Here is an 8,510-nt window from a genome sequence, read left to right on the forward strand (position 1 = left end):
AACTATATGGGCTTCTAGCTCTGTATAATGGACGACGGTTTCTGTAGATTTCTTGTTACCGTTTGGACAGCTTACATAATCCACATCACGGGGGAAGCTCTGTCTGTAGTCAGAATAAGTTCATGAAATGATACCGTAAAATGAATTGGTAGCTTTTTGTTTTTTAACTAGGCAAAGAACTTTTATTAACCCTTTTCCAAACTTTGTCCCCAGGTTTCTTCAGGGTTAATTTGCCACAAAGAATGAATTGTGTATGAGCAAAAAACGGAAAAGAGCTGCAGCGTCCAGGAGGCTTGGGCTTAGAAATATTAGAGATCTAGATTTTATCAGATCCACACAAGCAAAAGAATTTTAAAAGGCTGTCATGATATAAAATAGCAGCTCTAGCAACTTCGGCAAGTGTCACCATCTTCAGAAGTCGCTTCAACTCCGTGTGTCTCGTTCTTAGGAGGCTCATCAAAATTCTCCACCAGATCTGGGACTTCGTGATCGCCATCCTCTCCAGGAGCTAATGGTGCTTTTCCATCCACAGACTGGGCAGAGCTTCAGCCAGTCTCCTTAAACTAGTCAGACTGTCTGCCCTGAGCTGATTTAGGATGCTGGGAAGCATTTCTGTCAGCTGCTGCGTGGCCTGTTAATGGTGAAGGTGTTTGCCGCCAGAGACACCTGAACTTTCGGGTTGTTAAAATGGATCCCCGTTCCTTGGTATGTAAATGTGTTGACTTCTTCAATAGCAGAGATATTGCTTACCCCTCACTTCTTTAAGGAGAACTGCAGTATTTTATCGTCTGCTGCGCTGCTCTATGAACCACCTTCTTCCTACAAGCAGGTCTTTTTGCACTCATGCACACTGATGAGCAATCATGCCCGCAGTTTGGCGAGTTTTTCCTGGCTCGTGGTCATTTCTTTCATCCTGTTGTAGTGGAAATGGGTCCGCATGTGAGCGCTAGGGTTCGTGCTCAGGGGTCTCGGGGTAGACCAGCTGAGATAAGGCACACACACACACACACACACACACACACACACACACACACACACTGGGATGCAAGATGGCAGCTCGAATTAGCAGTTTAGAGAGGCATAAATACTTTCCCACTCCCAATCACTAGAAAACCAGTTTATATTTTTACCACCCTGCCTTACATCACACATCCCTTTTAGATGTATAAACTCTACTATGTAGATGGATCTTTTGTTCTTCTTTTGTTTTGTTTTTTTTTGTTTGTTTGTTTTTTTGTTTTTCGAGACAGGGTTTCTCTGTGTAGCTTTGCGCCTTTCCTGGGACTCACTTGGTAGCCCAGGCTGGCCTTGAACTCACAGAGATCCGCCTGGCTTTGCCTCCCGAGTGCTTGGATTAAAGGCGTGTGCCACCACCGCCCGGCTCTTTTGTTCTTCTTAATAAGACTTCCAAGAGTTAGTTCAGATAAAATGTCCCTTTCTTCCTGTGATTTGAAATAAGTGTTTTTGTTATTGTTTTTTTTCCTGTGATTCTGACACTGTACAACAGGGGCCATTATATAGACAGTCCTATGTCGGATGTCAGGCACGATGGGATTACCATAAAAGTCGGTGTCCCCTAAAAACTACTGTCAAAGTAATTCCTATCGATGACAGAGCAAGAGAGAGGGAAAATTAAAAGTATAATAGCAGTAACCCTGTAAGTAGAATCACAATGTAATAAGTCTTTCAGCCATATTTAGAAATTATAGATGTAAAAAAAAAAAGTTAGAGCCACTGAAATTGTCTCAACCAGGAGGCTAACCCCACAGAAAAGAAGAGCACATCTCATGAAGGACAGAATAAAACGTGACAGTTACAGCATAAAGCATGGCGGTCAGACACCACCAACAAAAGTCAATACAATCAGTTATTTGATCCTGGTCATCTTTGAGACGCTACATGGAGATCCTTCACTAGAACAGATATTCAGCACACTTTAAATGTCCTGCCTGTGCTGTGCCGTATCAGTAATTTAAGGAAACACCCTCTTCCTTTGCCGGGGCTCCAAAAGCCCTAGCCAATTTTATGAACTGTGTCATGGAGTTTCCATCATGAAACTGCATCGAAAGTGGTTTGTAATCGGTTACAATAAGGCAATATCAATATTCAGCTATCTATAGGCTCCCTCTAGCCCAAGGGGAAATAACAAGCTCTCTGAACGTGAGGCATTTAAAACGCCTATCACAGTCAAGCAGAACCCAGAGAGAAGTGAGGCAGGCTAGTGTAGGCAAAAGCCAGAGAGACGGCCATTGCGGATGCGGTATGTACTGCCTAACCGGACAGCAGCCAAGCTTCAGCAGACTGGCGCTTGACCAGTGAAAAAGGTGGAACCAGGGCTTCGGTACATTCCAGTTTGCCAGCAGCAGCTGAGAAGCAGAATTATGTGAAGTGTCTGGGTTTTTTTTTTTTTTTTTTTTTTTGTTCATTTTGTTTTTTAAGGTTGTTGACTAAGAAAAAACAAAAAAGCTAGGCGCCATGGTAGGTACCTGCGGTCTCAGCTACTTGGAAAGCTGAGGCCGAAAGACCACTTGAACTCATGAGTTTGAAGCCCCAAACAACATGGCAAAACCCAGCCTCAAAAGCAACCAAGAGCCGGGCGGTGGCGGTGCACGCCTTTAATCCCAGCACTCAGGAGGCAGAGGCAGGTGAATCTCTGTGAGTTCGAGGCCAGCCTGGGCTACCAAGTGAGTTCCAGGAAAGGTGCAAAGCTACACAGAGAAACCCTGTCTCGAAAAACCAAAAAAAAAAAAACCAAAAAAAAAAAAACCTAAGGTGGACTCATTAAGCTAACATAGCCTTGTTAGTGACCCCAATTCCATCCTCCACTCAGTGATTTCACATTTATTTAAGTTACATCCTCAAATATATATATTTTATATACATTTATATAAAATACATATGTTTACATTTATTGTAGTGTGTGAGTATTTTTTTCAAAGAGACAGTATACTTTTTTAAATAATTTATTTATTTTTATTTTATGTGCATTCGTGTTCTGCCTGTATGCATGTCTGTGTGAGGGTGTCAGATCTTGTAGTTACAGACAGATGTTAGCTGCCATGTGGGTGCTGGGAATTGAACTCATGACCTCTGGTAGAGCAGTCAGTGCTCTTAACCACTGAGCTATCTCTCCCATCCCTTGCATGAGTGTTTTGCCTGCATTTATTTTTGTGCATCGCTTACCTGCTTGGTGCTCTCAAAAATCAGAAGAGGGAATCAGATCCCCTAGATCTGGGGTCATGGTTGGTTGTAAGCTACAGTGTGGGTTCTGGGAACTGAACTGGGGATTTCTGGAATAGCAACAACTGCTCTTAACAGCCGAGCCATCTCTTCACTCCTCAAAATATTTTTAATAACTGTGCTTTCCCCACAAATTCAAGTTAATGTCCTTTTCCATTTTTTTATGTGTGCGTGTATTTCTGTGCATGCACACACATGTGCACTTACTTGTCTGTGCACCACGTGTTGCAGGCATCTGAGAGGTCAGAAGATAGTGTTGAATTCTCAGGAACGGGAGTCACAAGCAATTGTCAGGTGTCCTATGTGGGTACTGGGAACTGAACCAAGGTCCTCTGAAGGAGCAGCAAACACTCTTAACTGCTGAGCCATCTCTCCAACCTGACATTTTATTGTTTAAATAATTGCAAAGGATATGCCCTCTGGCATATTTTAGTAATGACCATTAAAATTAAGCCTTTATTTTTTATTGTTTATTTATTTTGGTTTTTCAAGACAGGGTTTCTCTATGTAGCTTTGTGCCTTTCCTCGTTTTGGAGACTAGGCTGGCCTCGAACTCACAGAGATCCGCCTGCCTCTGCCTCCCAAGTGCTGGGATTAAAGGCGTGTGCCACCACCACCCGGCAAAACTAAGCCTTTGTATAACACGTCGAAATGTATACAATAGATTCTTAATTACCATATGAAGTTGATACTCCATTATTCTTTAACAAATAAAGTCTCTGTGTGTGTGTGTGTGTGCATATGTGTATGTGTGTGTGTGTGTGTCTGTGTGTGCAGTGTATGTGTATGTGCGTGTGCGTGTAGTGTTTGTATATGTGTGTGTAGTGTGTGTATGTGTGTATAGTGTGTGTATATGTGTGTAGTGTGTGTCTGTGTGTGCAGTGTATGTGTATGTGTGTAGTGTGTGTGTATGTGTGTCTGTGTATGTATGTGTAGTGTGTGTGTGTCTGTGTGTGTGTAGTGTGAATGTGTGAGTATGTATGTAGTGTGTATGTATATATGTGTAGTGTGTGTGTGTGTGTGTGTATGTGTGCGCACATAGGTTATGAAAGTGGAAATGGAGTCATCTTGGGGCGTGGAGAGAAAGGGAAAGGGAGTACATGTGATCAGAAAAGGAGGGGCTATTTGAGAGAGGGAGGGCCAGTGGGCAAAGGGGTCCTGGGAGGGCAGCAGGAGTGTGAAAGACTGAAAACCAAGACAGTGACACATAGCTAAAGCACGTGGCACATAAAACCCATTTGTGCCGGGCGGTGGTGGTGCACGCCTTTAATCCCAGCACTCTGGAGGCAGAGGCAGGTGGATCTCTGTGAGTTCAAGGCCAGCCTGGTCTACAGAGCGAGATCCAGGACAACCAGGGCTATACAGAGAAACCCTGTCTCGAAAAACCAAAAACCAACCAAACAAAAAATGATGTTTCTTCTTTAACAACAGGAAAATTTTACCCAAATCTCTTTTCTCTTAGAACACACGTTCCCATTCTAGTCTAAGCAAGTACACTGTGATTTATGTGTGGAAATCTTTTTCCTGATATATTACTTTCTTTGCAGCAAAAATATCCTTCTCAGTCAAGATAAATTTCCTCCAGATTGCATTATCAGTCTAATTATTATCAATTTGTCATTGATCAAAACAGTGTACATGCATTATTTTTTATTAAAGCTTATTAACAAAAATTACATTGGGAGTCAATCTCTCAGTAGGGTAAATAGCATCTTTAAACATTAATTCATGTCCCTGTTAATGAATGATGCTTAATGCTAGAATACAAGTTTAATGTCAACTGTATTCTTGGTCTTTTTACAGATACACCCTTTGAAAAATCATATTTATAAGATGCATAGCTAGAAATGGATTTTATTACTAAATCATCATTTAAGCTCTTTGACATATTTATTTATTTATTTTTGATTTTTCAAGACAGAGTTTCTCTGTGTAGGCCTGAGTACCCTGGTACTCGCTCCGTAGACCAGGGTGGCCTTGAACTCAGATCCACCTGCCTCTGCCTCCCGAGTGCTGGGATTAAAGGCATGCACCATCACCAGCCAACCTTTTTCAAATTGTTTAAATTATCATTCACTGAAATTCTTTGTACTCGTCATGTTGTTATTCTCGCTCAAATAGTATTTGGAGACTGGGGGATGGCTCAGTACCTATGTGTGCTTACTGTGCAGACATGAGAGTATGATTGCAAATCCCCCAACACCTCATAAAAGCCAAGCAGGGCTGCACATGCCTGGAACCCCAAGAATGGAGGCTGGGGAGAGGTGGATTCCATCACCAATCAGCCAGCCTAGCCAAAACAGTGAGCTTCTATATCCGTGAGAGACCTGCCTTAAAGGAAAAAGTGAAAATCAGTAGAGGACACCCAACCATCTCCTGAGGCTTCCACAATCGTGAACACGAAGATGTAAGCATCACATAATATTCAAAAAATTTTTTAAATGATCTATAAACTGAAATTTTGTTGAAGATAAAGAATTAAAGACTGGCTTTCAAAATGATCACTCAGCCCTTTAGTCTTTCACAATTACTTCAATATCAGTGTTACCAACAAAAGAATGCTTAGGTTTGTGAAGTAACTATTAATCACACTACTTACCTTCGCTTCAAGACTCTGTTTCCCTCAGTAGTCTCAGAAAGGAGTCAAAATGGAAGTGTTCTTATTCCCCTATTCTCTCCGATGCAGTATTTGTAAGTAAAATGCTTGTATCTCATCACACATTTAAAATATATTTCCGTCAAGTTCTCCGTGCTGCAGATTAAAGCCCTTTCAGCTTGTGGGAAATGCCCTCCACACTACTGGACCCTCTGTTGAACCTAGCCGCCAAGTCACAGTGGGATTCTTTTAGGAAAGTCTCATTTCATGCTTCAATTCTAATGAACATGTTGATTCTTTCAAAGCTTATTTTATTTATTTACAACAGCTTTATTAATTCTGAGAGTTTCATAAAATGTACTTTGAATATATTCAAACTCCTCTCTCAATTCCTCCCATAAACACACCCTCCCGCCTCCCATTCCTTCCCTCTCAACTTTGAGCTCTCTCTCTGTCTCTGTCCTCTGTCTCTCTGTTCCTCTCTGTTTCTGTCTCTCTCTCTCTTTCTCTCTGTCTCTCTGCCTCTCTCTTTGCCTGTCTCTGTCTCTCTCTCTCTTTCTGCCTCTGTCTCTGTCTCTCTCTCTGTTTCTTTCTCTTTTCCCTAACCAGTCATGGTGGGTGAGTCGTATCATACAGGAGACTGACTCCCTTTCTCCCAGCACCTGTCAGATGTCCATAGCTCTTCGGCTGGGGATGGGATTTCCTGTCTACCTTTCCCCATCTTCACTAGGATGTCATCCCTCTTGAACTTGTGTAGGTCTTGTGCACGCTGTCACAACTGCCATGAGTTCATACGTACAACTGCCCTGTTGGGTCTGGAAAACGCTGTTCCCTTGAAATCACTCACCACCTTCCTTCTTGAAGTCCCTGAGCCTTGAGGGGAGAGGTGTGACATGAAAGTCCCATTCAGGGCTGAAGGACTCGGCAGTGTCTTGGTTGTGCAACAGTTTCTTCTGAGATTGGAACGTGTCAGCCCCACAGGGAAGCTCTCTAAACAGGAAGGTAAACAACTCAAAACAGCCCCAGAAGGTCCCTGAAACAGACCAACTTCACTAGGTCTCCCCCGGCCAGAGTAAACAGGGAAAGCTGCGAGTCTCTCCTACGTAAGCCGAGCTGCAAAGATGATTCTTCCAGAGCAGCTGCCTGGAAGAAACATAAACAACATGAGCTATTGGGAAGGGTTTAGACCAACTGAGTCCCTTGGAAAACGACACTCCCCAAACTGTTGAGCTGTCTGAAGGCCGTGCATTGTGCTCCAGGTTCCCAGCTTTTCTAAGCAGGCAGCCATTTGGGGTGGGCCTTGGTGATGCAGCTCTCTTTGAATCCTTTCTGCTCCTCTAAGTAACCCCTGACCCATATTCTTGTAGTAACCCCAATAAAACTCATTGGTTCACCAAGTTGGACTTTGGTGGTATCCGTACTTTGGTCTGTCCTGGGCTCCTTCTCTGGGGTGAGTAGATGTTCATGTTGTGTCTCCCCAGGAAATGTTCTGACACACAATGGTCTTATTCTCTGCACTTTGACCAGATGAGAATTTCTGTGTTAATTGCCACCTACTCAAGGAGAAGCTTCTCTGATGAGGGTTGAGAGATGCTGAGACATATTTTAAATCACCAAGAAATAAATTATAAAGCTCATTACAAGACAGACTACTAAAAGTGGGAAATTCAAGATTAAAAAGAAGCAAAATCTAAATAGAATTTTTTCATTTATATTGAGTTATAAAAACATGAGAAAATGAAGTTAAAATTAAAAAGGTTGAGCATACAAACCAACTAGTTCATCATTACTTAGTTTTATATAATATAATATACCATAATAATATGTAAATAATGTAAAAACACTAAAATGGTAACTTTTTTTTTCTTTTTTGGTTTTTCGAGACATTCTCCATGTAGTTTTGGTGCCTTTCCTGGAACTCCCTCTGTAGACCAGGCTGGCCTCGAACCTCACAGAGATCTGCCTGCCTCTGCCTCCCAAGTGCTGGGATTAAAGGCGTGCGCCACTGCTGCCTGGCCATAAAATTTTTTTTTATAACCTGCAGATTTTTATAATTTGTGTAACATTCTATGATGTTTGCACAAAAACAAAATCGTCAAATGACACATTTCTCAGAACTTATCTCTATCCATACATAACAACCAGATTTGAAGATGGGACCTCTAAAAACGCAATTGAGGTTATGAGTCTGGAACATTGATCCAATGACTGGTAGACTCATAAGAAGAGATACTGGGGGCTGGAGAGATAGCCTAGTGGTTAAGAGCATGAACTGATCTTGCAAAGGCCCCTGTTCCGTTGCCAGCGCCTGTATTTGGTGGTTCACAACTGCTTGTAACCCTGCCTCCGAGGGAATCCAACCCTCTTTTGATCTCCATGGGCACTTAACCACACACACACACACACACACACACAACACACACAATTGAGAGAGAGAGAATTTCTATCCCTATTTTTCTGTGTGCCTATCGCAAGGAGAGGGCATATTAGGACATAATAAAAAGACAACCAGCCATCTGTGGCCAGGAGAATCTGTATCAGAACTGACCCTGGGGGACACATGGCCTGATCATGGTCTTCCAACCTTCAGTTTGTTTAAGCTATCCAGTCTGTTGTATTTTGTCATGGCATACTGTAACAGCATGTGATCATGTATGTGTGAAACTATGATGTT

The 8,510-nt window shown here is 42.4% G+C and overlaps 1 pseudogene; it reads right to left on the minus strand.

Annotated features, from left to right (window-relative positions):
* Positions 1-383: 383 nt before the first annotated feature.
* On the minus strand, positions 384-7,302 carry LOC114702936 (annotated as a pseudogene).
* Positions 7,303-8,510: the final 1,208 nt, after the last annotated feature.

The sequence above is a fragment of the Peromyscus leucopus genome, chromosome 11, assembly GCF_004664715.2.
Source record: "Peromyscus leucopus breed LL Stock chromosome 11, UCI_PerLeu_2.1, whole genome shotgun sequence".
In the NCBI taxonomy this organism is placed as follows: domain Eukaryota; kingdom Metazoa; phylum Chordata; class Mammalia; order Rodentia; family Cricetidae; genus Peromyscus; species Peromyscus leucopus.